At 42.7% G+C, this 16315-nt stretch overlaps 1 protein-coding gene across 12 annotated transcripts in view; it reads left to right on the forward strand.

The window, feature by feature from the left end:
- PLEKHA6 (pleckstrin homology domain containing A6) overlaps positions 1 to 16315 on the forward strand; it is a 192992-nt gene that overhangs the window by 50236 nt on the left and 126441 nt on the right. Inside the window, exon 1 of one of the 12 annotated variants that reach the window (XM_081193390.1) lies at positions 10536 to 10881. The exons of the other annotated variants lie outside the window; for them this stretch is intronic. The gene's annotated coding sequence lies outside the window, so the exon portion shown is untranslated. Of the gene's footprint in view, positions 1 to 10535; positions 10882 to 16315 lie in introns of those variants that run through there. 12 annotated transcript variants of the gene reach the window in all.

Below are 16315 nucleotides of genomic sequence, written 5' to 3' on the forward strand. Positions count from 1 at the left end.
TGTGAGCTTTAATTTGATGCTGATATTGGAGGATCCGATGCAAAATAATGCAAATTCAAGAAGATCCATTTTAATTCTACAGAATCTTTGCTTTTCCATGGTGGTCTGGGTAAAATATATGTATGGGATTATCCTGCTTTTTCCAGGGCAGCGGTCCGTGCTTTAATGCTCCATGTCTGAGCATCCCCACCTCTGAGCTTTTTCCACAAGAACTCCCTCTTTAAAGCTGAATCGGAGCAAACATCAATTCAGCTTTTCTGCAGACTGACGTTTGCTCCAGTTGAACTTTATAGAGCAGGTATTGTGGGGAAAGCTCTGGAGCAAACAAGGGCACTCAGACATGGAGCTTTAAATTGCCTGGAAAAAGCAGAAGAAAGGTGTGTATCTTTTCTTTCTTGGGAAGGAGAGGAATCTGAGGGAGTAGGGTGAGAAGGAACCAGATGGGGTGATGCCCATGGCCCTTTTCCAAAATGCGCAATGTGCTGTCAGTTCCAAATTGGTTGGCAGATCCTGACTGTCCGGTGGGAGAGACCACAATTTGCCAGTGAGCAGATTCCTTCTCCATAGGGAGGAATCAAGGTCTCCAAACCATAAGGCAATAAATTCTTCTTTCCCAGACAGAATAGCTGAGATGGAGTTAAACAGCCTGTTCCTCGTTGTGCCTGAAATCCCAGGTCAGGAGGGCAAGACCTTGCATGCCAGGACTGTGGCCTTGGGGGTAGAGGGGAACCTTTGAGAGGCACGTTCCTTCCCCAGCTTCTTTTCTCAGGAGGGAGAAACAGATAAGAGCTGTTGATCATCCCACACCCAACTAGCATATTAATAAGCATTGGTCAGTCTTGTTAGGAACTGGCAGAGACAGACAGCCTTCAGTTGACTTTCAGGTGAGCATATTGTGTTTGTCCTCTAGGAATGTCTCAGTGATGTGACAGGCTGCTGTCTGGTTGGCAGGACTGCGTTCTCACATCCCACTTTCAGTTCCTGAAAATAGTATTCTATTTAGATTGCACATGTAGATGTGTAATTCCCTGAGCGTGCTAAAATTAGTATGCTTGTATTTTTCCCCCAGCACTCTGATGTCTTTTTCTAAAAATGTAAATCTTGTGAGTTGTTGTGTCTTGCAATCAGTCCATCCATCCACCAATCTCATTATTATGGTCAATTACCAGTACTCAAAAAGGAAGTTTGTACAAATATAGAAAATAATAGCAGATGAAAGAAAATAAAAAATGCAGCTATAAAAATTACAAGTATCTGTGTCATGCAATAGAATGCCAGGCATAGAAATTATGAGTTTACTAAAATTAGTCCCTGGTGAATTTTACATGAAGCAGCGCAATATGTAGCTAGCCTGGAAGAGATGAATGCATTCTGATCAGGAAGGAATAAAAAAAGCATGAAATGCACATGATCCTCCTGGGAATTTCCTTAAAAAGGGTTCAGTAAAAATGTTATATATATCATGTTAAAAAGAGCATTGCGTAAGAACATGAGTTATCAGTTCTACCTTTTCAGATTCACAGGGCCATTTACATTGACAACAGCAGATATTTTGGCAGCACTTGGAAGCAACACTAGTAGGTATTTAAATATGTTTCAAGTGGTACTGGTAATAGTATTTCTGGTACAAGAAAAACAACATCTATATCACAATGCTGAGAACTCTGGAAAAAAGATGGATTTTTTTTTGGGGGGGGGGAATCTCCCCTCTAGAACTGCTGATGGAAGAATGTTTAAATGCATCAGAGTAAATGCTTTTGTCTTGCAATATACTTATGAGTATTCTAATAAAAATTACTTCCATTGCATATAACAATTATTCTTCATAATATTTCCATTCAAATGCTTTGGGCTATTAGAATTTTTTAATGTGATATTTATCCAGCACAAAAGTTAACAGGGCATATTTTTTTAAAAAAAGTTTTCTTTGCTATATATAAGCCAAATATGTCATATCAGGAATGCATATCTTGGAGTCAGAGTTACTGCAGGTGATAATCAATTGTTCAGTACACTGCAGTTTGAAGTGGGCATTGATTTATTATGTTCATATTATCCCACCTTTCCTCCTAGATCTGTAAGGTGGCACCTTCCCAATTTTATCCTCACCACAAGTTAAGTGAGGCTGGAGATTTAGTGACTGGCCCAAGGTCACCGAGTGGGCAGAATGGGGATTTGAGCCTGGGCTTTGACATTCAACTCTCTAACCATTACAGCGCAGTAACTCTTGGCAGGCTACAGGGCCTTTGTCTAAGTGCATCTGTGGCACCTTCCTAAAACTTCAGTGCTTATTTCTACGAAGTCTCCAATCTGAATAAACAACACAGTCCTGTAGTTTCACTCTGGTAAGTCCCATCCATGGTTGCCAATGCGATGTACTGTCAAGTCAGAGGAATTCAGCTTGTAGGGGAGGATATGTGTGAGAGGCTGAGAGCATCACTGTTGAAGTAATAATAATAATAATAATAATAATAATAATAATAATAATAATAATAATAATAATAATAATTTAGTTATTTATTTATACCCCGCCCATCTGGCTGTGTTTCCGCAGCCACTATATACTTCATTCATAGGTGGTTGGATTGAAATCAAGGGTATTTAAATTAACAACTGAAATTACAGAAGAAATAAGGCCCATTTAAAGCACCAGTTTAAAGCAAAGTTCCCACTAGTGCTTTACATATTTCATATAGGACAGTGCATATTTCTTGGATAATCTGTCAAAATGTGATAATTTACAATTTAAGAGAACATTAAAACTATGAGGATATGCTGTGTACAGTGTGTGTGTGTGTGTGTGTGTGTGTGTGTGTGTGTATCTATCTATCAATCATCATCTATCCTGATGTTTTGTTTTTACTAACTTTAGAAAATGCTGCATGATACACTGCTCTTTAATGGATAGCTTTGTGCATTATAGAATCATAGAATCATAGAATCATAGAGTTGGAATAGACCACAAGGGCCATCGAGTCCAACCCCCTGCCAAGCAGGAAACACCATCAGAGCACTCCTGACATATGGTTGTCAAGCCTCTGCTTAAAGACCTCCAAAGAAGGAGACTCCACCACACTCCTTGGCAGCAAATTCCACTGTCGAACATTATGAATGTCAGAAGCTAGTGCTGGTTGTTACTGGGCAAAATAGTTTATTTCTATAAGATGAAAAAGAAACATACTTGCTTGTTTATAGAGAGTAAATGTTCATAATTGGAGAGCTGTGCAAATTGCAGAGCTCAGGTAGCTAACAAGCCCCCAAATAGGAATATGCAATATCAGCCTGGCAGACACAGTACAGTAGATGGTTTTCCTAGTCATAAGCAGGATGGCCTCTCCTATAGCCAAGGGCTGGATCCCAGCACTTTTGATGACTTGCCAGTCCCTTCCCTCCAGTGGACCATGTGATCTATTGTGGCATATTTGTAATTTTGCATTATGGTTCTTCGTTCACTTAAAAAAGCAGCTTTTCCTGGCTGGGTTGAGAAGTAATATGAGATCACAGTGCATGCACTGTACTGGGGGTTCTTCCGCCCCCCTGCCCTAGCCAGTTTTGGAGGTGGGGAGCTTCTTTGCAAAAGAAAAAGTCCTTGCACAGGGTTTCTGCTGATGGGGCTTCTTAGATGAATGCCACTCCAGAATTCTTTGGGAATGGAGATGTGTCTATGGGTGTTTATATGCTAATATTAGAAAGGGCTGCTCCTTTGGGCAATACGTAGCCATGGCTTCGAGTTTTTTGTTTTCCATGAGTTCTGGAGAAGTTGTTTTTCTTTAAATGGTTCCCGGGTCTTCCAAGCAATTGTGTGCAGTCCAGGCCCTTGTGCTTTGATTTGTCAACAAAAGGACTCAAATACTGAACGTCTCAAGGTAAAAGCAGTGGAATTGACAAACTGCTGTGGAGTCCTTGGCGTCAATGTCGCATGATGGAACTGCAACATCCTTGAAAACAGTTGAAATTCCAAAGTCAGATTTGTTCTTCCAAGGTATGAATCTGAGGGATTAAGTCATCAGGGATTATTGGTTCAACGGCATTCCTGATGGTCTGAGGGTACTGCCAGAATTATGGAGATTCGCCTCTAGGCTTGAGTGGCAGCAAGATCTGAATATGCCAAAGAGAGAACTCTCTTTGACATATCAGAAAGAGCAGCAAGTAGCAGAAATTTAACATGCCAGCGAACAAAGCAGTAGGTAGGAAAGTGCAAGGAGGAGCTTGCAAGGAGCCTGCAGCCGCGTAGATCCAAACAGGATATACTGCATCCTTCAATGAAGTAAAAAAGCCGGCTCTGCAGTTAATTAAGGATCTGCGCATCTCTCTGGCTCTTCCTCAGATATTTTATTTTCAGCAAGATAAGATAGATATAAACACCCAGGTGGCTTAGGAGAGACCTGTGTTCCTTAGGTCTCTTTTTTAAAAAAGGGAATCAAGAGACATACATGAATGTGTGTGCGCGTGCGTTTGTGCATGTGCGCAAATGTGTGTACTCACATGTGCCAGTCCTGCAGTTAGGTAAATCTAGATTGAGCTTAACAGTCTTTCAGGAAGCTCCTCTTTAGATGGTGATGTTTATTGCTTTACTTGGGAATGTGGAAGCCAGGTTTGGTACATCTGAGGACCTTGCTGCTCATTCTGAGGAGTAGTGCCCTGGATTTCTGCCTTAAAATATTACCCTAATGGTGCCACTCATGTGTGTGTGCATTTCCCCCTACCTCACAGACAAAAGACACAAAACATTTGAGCATCAACAAGTTGCCAGGTAAATTACTGTTGACTCATCTCTTGAAATAAGAGCTTGGGTGAAGCATCTTCATTCATCTGAGCCCCCCAGATTCATTGCAAAACCAACCAAAGGCCTTCTGGCTCTACTTCCATGACCCAGGAAGGTTCAAAAGCTTAAGAATGAGAGTTTATGTGCCGCTCACTAATGGTGGGATTGCACATTCATTCTCCCTGAGCTTTTGTGTTCACCCAACAATGGTGCAGCGCAAGTGGCAAGTGTGACTTTTGCCTGGATACCAGACTGTGATTCTATAAGCCATTCAACCTGGATTACTGCTATGGCTATTTTAATGGGTATACAGAGACTTCTAGAGACACATAGAAGTGCCAGTTTGCTTTAAGCCAACTGATGAACTTCCTGCCAGCATAACACTCCAAGAGCTTCTTACCCCTTACCTTTTGAACCCCTTCAATTGCTTGCCCAGCCCCATGCAAATCCTTCTACCCTGCAAACCTGATGTGCAGCTATTCCCAATTTAGGGAGCAGGTGAATGAAGCCCTTCCAAAAACAACAGGGGAAGATCCTGCCAAGCACATTAAGCCTGTGCACTGTGCCAAAGGCTAGGCAGGGAGAGCCAAGCTCTGTTCTCTGTGAGGCGCTGAGACTATTTCTTTTGCTGAGTAAGTTTCCCTTGTAGGAAGTAAATAGGGATCCATGTAATGCTGGCTTGAGGAAATGCTGCAGCCTGCCTTGGCCAATAACCTTAGCCATCTCCTGAGTGTACATTCCAGAGTGGAAATACCTCCTGTGTACTTAACCCAGATTTTGCCTCATTCTTTCAAAAGTCACCAAACAGGTGTGGTTGTTAAATTGCAACTATAGTTGTACAACTGGGACAGATTCAGCAGACTGTCTGCAGCTTAGTATCTGCTTACAGGCTCACTGTGGAGTGGCAGCAACTTCATAGAGAGTCTACAGTCCGTACAATCTGGCCATGCAGGGAGGTAAGTGTTAGCACCTGCCTTTTGCCCGTTTCTATTTGGTTTTTAGTCCCTGTATTCATCTTTATCACATGGCTGGTACATTTTGGAATAAGGCCTACAGCGCTTTGCCTATAGCAACTGGATGCCCAAATGCGGGTTGTAGTATCTTCTATATTAGTCAAGAGGGTCTTTTTAAATCTGCTTCTCGTTCCAATTTCTTTGGTTGGCTAAGCTAAATTAACACACGCTGCTCTCATGGAAAAAATAAAAATTAATATATAGTTGTGTAAAAGCCCATTATAAAACCATTTACACTTTCATGGGAGCCTTACAAACAAATTAATAAACTATGTTGAATCACTTATGGCACCCTTGATCTCCTCTGTTATTTCTTTTGCAGAGAGTATGAAGCCCTTTAAACTGAAATGTTTAAAGCTATTTGACTGCAGTCCTGCATCAGGGATAATCAAATATGGTGCCCTCCAGATGTTGATGAACTCCAGCTCTAGTTAGTTCCAGCCAACAAGATGAGGGATGAGAGTGTGAATACAGGAACATCTGGAAAGTACCACATTGGCTACCTCTGGCCTGCATTTGTCTGCATTTTTGTTGCACTTTCAAAAATTACTTGCACTGTATCAATACTAAACCTTAAGAGAAAAGCAAAATTCAATACACACCTGAAGAATTGTGAGATCTAGTTACAAGGCAGTATTGTCCCAACCAAAAAGTACAACACAGTTACATTCCTACATTGTACGTTAATTTCAAATTTTCTATATGGGGAATTGGTTGATCATGTAGCACTTATTCAAAGCCTCTCTCCTCACCGTCAAATGTTTAAAACTCCATCTAGGTTTTCTCAACTATTTGCATGGGACTTCTTGGGAAAAAATACAGCCATAACCCAAAGCTTTCCCAAACCACAACAATTAGAAAGACCAGAACATATTACTTTGTGCTCCCTTCTTGTTCCTCTGAAAACAGTGAGGAGAAACAAAGACCCCAAATGCCACTGATCAAGCCCCCGAGAATGAGCCTATGTTTCACCTATTCAAAATACAGTCTTGGGAAGGGGAACATCTGGCCATTCAGTTTTTCATAACATTATAGCAGGGAACGGGATCAGCAGTCCACTCCTAATTTCTCTGTTGGCCTTCCTGGAGGCCAACAATCTGTTACTGTCTTGGGGGGTTTGCTTACATAAATTTTAAACGCTTTAGTCAAGAATGGGACTACATGGGAGCATCTTATGCTCCTGTCTTGGTGCTTCCATGCACAACTGGAAGCAAGTCATAAAGGGATATAATGTGACTTGTATTTCTTATGCCAACATCGCTCCTCCTTGTGTTGGACTATGACATCTCTGCAGTCTACAGTTCCCCATGCCTTTAATATAGATAGATTGGGTATCACATAGCAGGACAGAATTCTAAACAAAGATGCGCTCTCCCAAGCCTACATTCCCTGCATGTCATACTTCTGCCTCAGTGACGTCTACTCTGCTACAGAACAGAAGATGGCAGGATCCCCAAGGACGTGCTCTAGGGGGAGCTGGCTTCAGGCACTAGTCCCATTGCAGACCAACTCTGTGCTACAATGATGTCTGCAAATGAGACCTGAAGGCTGGCAACATCAACCCTGCAATGTGGGGGAATCCCTTGCAGATGAAAGCAGTGCCTGGAGATGGGCAGTCAAGTCGTGTATGCATAGCAGTGACCAAAGGAGAAATGACTGCTGGGAGGAGAAATGCCATGGTGCATTTGCAGCAGCACAACTGGGATGCCTTCATTTGCTCCAGCTGCAACAAAACTGATCTCTCCCACATCAGGCTCTACAGCCACAGCAGGCACTGCAACCTTCCAACAGCTTGACCTCACTCCTCCATTGTCTCCTGAAACAGATGGATGGACAGAATCAGCATGATCCAGATCCTGAAAAGCAGTCTGCTTGGCTTTCCAAGGATGCTTCCGCAGGATCAGTGAAGAACAACTGGACTGTGGGCAAATCTTCTCTCGTTGTTTCTGACAGAAATAGGAGGAAGATGTTAGCAGGGTAAAAATAAACTCTGGAAATGTCTTTCCAGGTCATCTAGTTCCATTTCCCTGCCACCATGAAAGGATTGTTCCCTCCAGCAAGGAAGCTTTCTCAAAAGCACTCAGATGAATTAGTTTGCCTTTTAACAATGGCCAGATTGTGGGTAAACTCCATCTGATTTTAAATGCAAACCCATGGAGCAGGCATGCTTGCTGTTTGGCTGAAAATAAATGTCAAGTAATTTTAGCAGTTCTTTGAAAGCAAGCCCCATTTAAAATGACACAGTGTGGTATATTTGAGCCAGCTGGCTCAGAATTTCTCAAGTTGAATATCCCATTGTATACAAGCATCCTGAATAACAGGGACATGGACTAGGAACTTTGGTTATCCCATGAGATCTGGGGGCTCTGTTCTTCATCCTTTGCGTGCAGAGTGGTCTGTGATTAATGACTTGCATGCAGGTTAATGCAGAGAGCCAGTGTGGCAGTGTACAGTCTGGACAGTTCACTAGGCTTGGGCCACCAAAATCTGGGTTCAAATTCCTGCTCAGCTATGAAGCTTTGTTCTCAGCCTAACCTACCTCCCAGGGCTATTGTGAAGATAAAATCAGAGGAGCAGGGAAAGGTGTATGCAGTCTTGAGCTCTTTGGAGGAATGGCAGGATACAGGCATAAACAAATAAATTCAATGCAGAATTTCGCAAGGAGGGGGTGGCTTGCAAGGACCTGAGACTGCAGCCTAATTCCTGCTAGCACTGATTTGAGATTAGCACAAATACTTTCCCAATTTGTTGCAAGTGAGTTTCAGGAACTTCTGTCCACATCCACAAATTTATGATGATGTATCAGTTCCCATTGTTCATTGTGTTTAACCCATACAGCAGTTTTTCGAATTGTTCTTTGGAAGAAATAGATGGTTAACTAAATTTGGGGAAAGGAAGAGAAGTCAAGCACAAGGAACTTTTATATCAACATCACATTCAGGAAATGCTCCTTTCAAATTATTGTGGGGCTTGCTTCTTAATCCCCCAGCCACAAGTGTAATTTGGGATTTCAAGTTTTGACGTTCTTCACTTTGATGTCTTTTCATTAGAAATCTTTCATAGTACATTTGTATGTTATATTAATAAAGCATTCGTGCCAAGAAGATTTTGAGGGGGCAGAAGAAAGCTGTAGTGTGTGGTTTCTTGGACAATGACTGACCTCCTATATATGTTGTTGGTAAGGGAAAAGTAGATAACGAAGGAGAATTCCTGAATGCCAAAATCCAAGTTTGGGGCAAGTACTCTTTGGTGAGATCTAAAGTCTCAAAACATGCAACAAAGTAAAGTGTGGGAACTTGGCTTACATTGGTGAAAGTTCCTAAATTATTGGACACAAGAGAAGCTTGTTAGAGCCATGTTCCTGAGACTGGAACAAGCAGGGCTGGATCTAGACACGTCAAAGAAGTGATTCAGTTAAATGCATCGTAAACTCATACAGGGAAATCTGGTAGGGAAAGACAGGACTCCACAGCGCCATCTGGTGTCACAGTGTTCTATCGCATGTACAACACATATAAAACATTTTTTCTTTACCAATCTAGCTGAGTCCCAGTTTAGACCTCACAGGTTAAGCTTTTCAGGTGTACTGGAGGAACAAAGCCTTGATTACCTAGTCCATTCCAAGGTGAGCTAATCCTGGCAGGACAATGTACTCTATGGCATTAACCCCTTCAAGCGTTAATTAGACTTAAGCATGATGGTTATGAATTAGACTTAAGCATGAGGCCAGGTATCCCACACTGTAGACCTCTGGCTGATCATGTTCCTCTGTGGGTGTTTTTTTTTAACCTCTTTTCCCTTTCCCTCTTCTGTAAAATAAAAGGTGATGTGCATTAACTAACTGCTATTTATTCAGTCAATCTCTTTATAATTATTAATTGGTTGAGTAACAAAGCCATATTGTTTGGAACGTACAATTGTTTAAGCACTTGGTGAATTAACCCAGTTATCATTTATCAAATAATTACGGCTGCAATCCTATGCACTCATACCCGGGAGTAAGCATACTTCTGAGTCTACATGCAAAGGATGACATTATATGGCTGCAACCCTAATTTAATCTCTCTGGGAGTAAGCACCATTGAACTTAATGGGACTTCAATCTGAGTAGACACGCATAGGATTGTGTTACAAATGAAATAATAAACCTTAATAACTTTTTAAAAAGAAAAACCAAGTTGAGAGTGCTTTGCATATTCCCAAGGCTTTTCAATTTCCAGATTTAACATTTAAATAGCTCACCCACTTTGATTCATAAATTTGAGACACCTAATTTCTCTCTCCTCCCATCACACCCGCCCACCCCCAGCAAATTACTTTAAGACTTATGAATGAGAAGCCTCAGTGCAATGCTGCTGCTGCTGCTGCTGCTGCTGCTGCTGCTGCTGCTGCTGCTAATAATAATAATAATAATAATAATAATAATAATAATAATAATAATAATAATAATAATACTTTATTTATCTATGCACCTTCTGGAATACTACTTGTCCCTTAGCAACGTAAAAGCACTTCCCCAAAGCGAAGATAAATGGAATGTCAGTTTGACGCCCCTCGCCTGAGCATTTAATCGCCTTTTGTTGCAGACTTTGCGTGGCTGGGAACGGCGTGTGGGTTTGCTTTTGACAGGTCCCTGCCTCGCTCTTTCCCTGGCACGGTTGTCTTGGAGCGCCTCTCCAGTTTTCCGGCGCGCAGCTAGAGGGCTGCCTTAGCTATTACTAAGCGAGCACAGAGGGGTGGCGAGAGAGAGAGAGAGGAGACTGAATGGGTGTGTGTGTATGCGTGTGTTTATATATGACTGGCCCAACCTGCAGTTTCAGATTTCAGACCTACTTTATCACTCTTCCAGTTCCTGCTAGCCTTTGGATGTTGCACGCTGCCTTTTCGCTGACGGATCTCCCGGGACGGAGGAAGAAGCTGTGAGCGCTTCTCTTCTCCTTTACTTTCTCATTTCTTCCGCAAGAGTTTTCCCCGCTCCCCCCGCCCCACCCAGCTGTCTTTTACCCAACCTCCACGTTGGACCCTGCCCTGCAAGAGGCTTATTTTTATTTTTAACCTCCTCGCGTCTCAGCACTGAGGGATGCTGCCGCCTCTTCCTTGAAGGTAAACCCAGGTGTTCGGTTTGTTGACGGTTGTGCTTTCTGGCTTCACAAAAAGTTAAGACTTTTCCTGCTTCTCCGGACTGTGTGATCCAACTAGCTTGTCAGCTAGTTTTTAAACACCCGGTGGTGGTGACAAAAGATGGCAGGAAATGGCAGGTGTGTTTAAACAACGGCAGCTAGTCCTCATGGATGCTTAGTTCGGATTGGGGTTTGATGTGCCCAGAACCTTCAGTGTTATCTAGAGATGAACTTAAGCTCTAGTAATACAACCAAGGCTGTTTGAAAACTGCTCAAGGCAGGGGTCAGAGCTTGGAGGTGGAAGCCGTGGCATTTTTGCAGTTCCTTCCCTGCTGCTTTGCTGTTAAAATAATATGTGCTTTGTATGCTATTGAATGCCAGCTTGATGTACGTTCTAAGATTCCCGGCCTTGGTTTTTGCACCTGAATCCTTGCATTGTTTGTTCAGTAGCTTTGGAAGTTGCTTAACACACACACAAGGCATTTGTGTGCTCAGCACTAAAGGGACTCTTTTGGGGGGGGGCTGCAGGAGGTGACCCCACAGTGAAGCTCTTGGATAGCTGAAGGCAGAACAGGGTGATGTGGTTCTCTTTTTTACTATATGTGGTTGCGTATGAGCTTTTGCTGGGGGTGTTGCTGCTGTACAAATGGCATTTGTCTAGTTTGCTAGCAATAGATGGGAGAGTTTCAGCTGAATCTTGTTGAAAGGATGGAAATGCTCCAGTATCTGTTCCCAAGAGTCAACGGGCTTTTGGTGTAATGGGGTTGGTCCAGTGATTTTTGACAGCTGACCTTGCTGTGCAGGGTTTTTACAGGTGCCTTTCAAGTGACACACTCCCCATCGATATACTTGCTTTGTACCCATGTGTTCAGATTACTGGTGCGTGTGGGTTTATACCCATATGGGAGGTTACCTGAAACTGTACCTATCTGGCTGGCACACTGCCATCATTATCAGGAAGTGGAATTCAAAATTTGTTGCTGCACAGAGTCTGTTGTCTTGTAATATGTTAGCGTTTCCCGGGCAAAACGTGTAACTGTAAACATATACACATTCTCATCTAAATGTGAAAAGGGGCTTTTTGGGTATGCATGTTAGTGAATGGATTACTTGATGCCATGTGTCACCAGGCCCTTGTTGATGTGCTCACTGCCCCATACTATTCAATGCTTTATTCACCACGTTCCACAATAAAATACCTATTTTTCATCTGAAATGTGAGGGGGGCATTCCTGATAGCTGATAGCTGAGAACACACAGACTCTGGTTATAGATTCCATCAGTGAGTTAATCTGTGGCGAGGCTAATGCTGGGGGCTCTGCCTTTGGAGCAAAAGGTAGGACTGGCAGTGCGGTCCAATGCATGTTTGCTCTGGCATTAGTCCCACTGCAATCACAACTCTCCCAGGTAAGTGCGTATAGGATTGCAGCTTTAATTTTACTGACCCGTTTCAGGTCTACAGTTTTTATTTTTGAAAATTATACTATGGGCACCCAAAACCAAGCACCTACTGCCATTGACTCCAGTGAAAGTGATGTAAGCACTTGCTTAACCATCCAGAATCATAAAATTGTAGAGTTGGAAGGGACCCAAAGGGCTTAACTTTGCCTGGATTGCACCCTTTGTGTTTTGTTTTCTTGCTGCTTTTGTGTGATTATTAGCTTTGCTTGTAAGTTGCCCCGAGAACTTAATGGCAAAGCAACTGATATATATGATTAATAAATGAATACAGTAACTAGGATTTGATAGTGTTGTCGTCTACAGAAGTGTACTCTGAGCAAAAAAATATTTCGAGCCTAATGAACAACGCCAGTGACTAAATCCTGAGATAAAAGGCAGAGGTCTCTCTTTGAACAGCTTTTTCAGAAGATGTTTTACAGCAGGGAGAAATACTACATTCCGAACAAGTTTCTTTAAAAATGAATATGAAACCTGGGTTTGAAATGCATGTGTCATAGGGAAAGATGTCCACAACCATACACAACGTCTGCAGTCATACAGCCAAATCAAAGTGAAAACTTACTGGCCTGTGTCAACATTATGACGGAAGATCTGTGCCCAAGTGTGCCCACTTAATGGTACAATGCCAATTCTCTTAAAGGTGCTTCAGGTTGCTGGTGTGTACTGATTTATTCATTTTTTAATCTACTGCTTTACCTGCCATGGTGCTTACTTGAAATCTGTTGGACAACTTTGTTTTCAAGATTGGTATTTTGGAACTGAGATGGCCCTGGTGCAATTTAGAATGTCACATCTTATATGAAAACATGCTTTTTCAGCTGTAAAAAAATGAATTTGAAGTTGAGATTTCAAAACCTTGGTGGGGCATACCATGAGACTGCATGGATGCAGGATTTGCTCATTAACATGTCATCTGGGTGTCTTACAGACTTTAGATATAAAATAAGAGGGTTTAATTGTCCTCTAATGAACATTGGAAAATGTTTGAGAAACCAAATATCTTAGTGGATGTTGTTGAGGCAATGACACTCTTAGATCTACAAAATCTCAGAGGAGTTATTGTGAGCATCAAGGTTTGCAAGTTTGTCTCCATTGGGCCTGGGAGCATTCATATGAATGTCCTGCAGAGTGCTTCCTTTCTATTCTGCAACCAACACTTTGAATAGTGATATAATGCAGAACCAAGCCACACTTAAGAGCTGAGAGGTTGTGTTATGAAGTTTTTGGGTCCTTTCTCTTTGCCACGGTCATCAAGAAATGACACACAGGCACGCTAGGCAGAAAAAGAGAGCAAGCCTATGTATAAAGGGATGAGCTTGGTTCTCAGTGGCTCACTTGGAATTCTGTGGCATAATTTTGTGTTTGCAGTTGGGGGGGGGCAGACTTACAGTTTGCAAAACCTACTAGTCTTGGGTTTCATCTCCTTTACAGCTGGAGGGCGTCATTCATTATGCAGAAGTGCCATTTGGGTGATGGTGGGTAGGAGAATCACATCCAAGTTCCTAAGCTGAGCTTGCATGCATTCAGTGCAGAAATAAAGAAATAAAGGAAAGGGGGAGCAGTTTATCGTAATAGCAAGTGGTGGGTGCTGTGTCTTGATAGTTTATTATAACTATAGCCATGCTATCAAAACAGGTTAAGCAATAATTTTTCTTCCCTCCCCACAAGCAAAGAGATTTGTACCTTACCTAGTACCGTGTTTAGAGCTAGAGCATTAGCCACTTAAAAGTGTTCATGAAGAAGATTAAAAAGGATTAGGCAAATTAATGGAGAACAAGACTATCAACAGCTCCTAGCCATGATGGCTATGTTCCATGTCCACCATCAGAGGCAATATGTTCCTGAATACCAGTTGCCCAGCGTTGCAGGAGGGCAGTGTGCTGTGGCCCTTATGTCCTGCTTGCTGGCTTTCCCTAGGCATCTGGCTGGCCACTGTGAGAACAGGATGCAGGACCAGATGAGACATTGGCCTGATCCAGCAGGCTCTTCTTGTGGTCTCAACTCTTGTGTGTTTGAATGCATGCATGTACGTAAATGTGCAGGGTGACTATGCACCCCAATCTCTCCAGCCCTAACCTTGTACAGTGGTACCTCAGTTACAGGTGCTTCAGGTTACAGGCGCTTCAGGTTACAGACTCCGCTAACCCAGAAATAGTACCTCGGGTTAAGAACTTTGCTTCAGGATGAGAACAGAAATTGTGCGGCGGCAGCAGGAGGCCCCATTAGCTAAAGTGGTACCTCAGGTTAAGAACAGTTTCAGGTTAAGTACGGACCTCCAGAACGAATTAAGTACTTAACCCGAGGTACCACTGTATTAATTTTCATACTGCTCCAATACCATTTCATAATGAAAACTTCCATCTGAACTGGGAGCTGCTGAAAAAGCCCATTGCAGGTCTTGGCTGCTGTGACACTGGGAGAGGAGCTAGACTGGAAGGTTTTTGACATCCTGGTTCTGCACGCTTGACACACAGAAGCCATACAAATTAGGAACTAGTAAGCCAATCCCCTTTTGTCGATTGCTGGCTGTCAGGGCCAGAAACAGAATTTGAAAGGTAAGCTGCCTATCTGTACACCCAAAGCTCCTGGTTTGCATTTTATGTTTAGAACTGAGTGTAGAAATTCTCTTAATATTATTCAGGTTTTCCAATTCTTAAGAAAGGCTAAGATATCTGTAACTTTTGGGGGGGGAGGGGGGAGAAAAATCCAATAATATTTAGTCCCTCAGTGAATGTAGCCTGTCTGGCTTGGATTTTTCATTTTGTTCCAGACACAATGCATACCCTAGAAAGCTAACAGACCAATCTTAAAATGTCTACTTGGAAGTAAGCCCCATTGATTTCAGTGAGATTTAACTCTCACAGAAATCTTTCTAGGATTGCAGTTTAAGCAAATGAGTGAAAACGTATTTAATGTCACAGTGTAAAGCATGCATAATTACTTTTAGAGAGCTGATTCATTTATTTTAAATATTGGAATCTCCAGTTGTCTTGGCATCTGAAAAAGAAAAGTTACGTGATGCCAATTTCACAGGTTAATCAGCTTGGACTTCGATCAACATTAATTCACCCAACCTCTCCCACTTTTTAATCAATCTGCTCAGTTGCAATCACTCCCTTTGCCTTAATTGAGCTTGCAATTAAACCTAATTTCCTCTCTGGAAAATGCCCCCACCCCCATTAAAGGTAACTGATTTTGCAGGCTGGGTTGAAACTAAATCAGTCCTCACCCCCATCCATACTCATGGGAAGCTAGAGGGGTGTGTGGAGTGTGTTTCAGCAGGGCTGGTTAATGCCTTGATGGCTACCTGCCTGTTGTAGCTTTGAATTTATCAAAATGCTTATTGACACAGTGTCAGTCCCTCGGTTCCAAAGGCTGGATAGGATTTCCACATAATCTGACCCAGGAATGGCACTCTTGGCAAAAAAGAGAGAAAATAGTCTAGAAGATAGATTTTTGGGACTCCCCTCTCTCTGGATCTTCCTTGATTGGCTACCACCAAGTAAATGAACTGGATGTGATGTTCTTGTCCTGTGGTTGTATCTGCAAAAATTCCAGTGCTATTCTAGGCTGTACCCACGGAAGTATAGTTGGACACAGGGGAAGTAATAGAACTGCTCAATTCTGCTTTGGTCCACTGGCGGAGGAACAGGGGTGCGGAGGGAGCGGACTGCCCCCAGCACCACCATTCTGGTAGGGTGCCATTGCAGCAGCTCCCCCGGACACGTGTCACCCCCCTGCACACCAGGTGCCATGCCCCCAGAACATGCGTCATGCCCTCACGGGCAGCATGCCACAACCCCGGGATGTGTGCCACACCCCCGCCTACTCTCTACACAGTAGCTTCGCCACTGCCTTGGTCAGACCACATCTGGAGTACCACACACAGTTCTGGGTGACACAGTTTAAGAAGGATATTGACAAGCTGGAACGTGTGCAGAGGAGTGCAACCAAGA

The sequence above is a fragment of the Podarcis bocagei genome (genome assembly GCF_964188305.1).
Source record: "Podarcis bocagei genome assembly, chromosome: 5".
Lineage (NCBI taxonomy): Eukaryota > Metazoa > Chordata > Lepidosauria > Squamata > Lacertidae > Podarcis > Podarcis bocagei.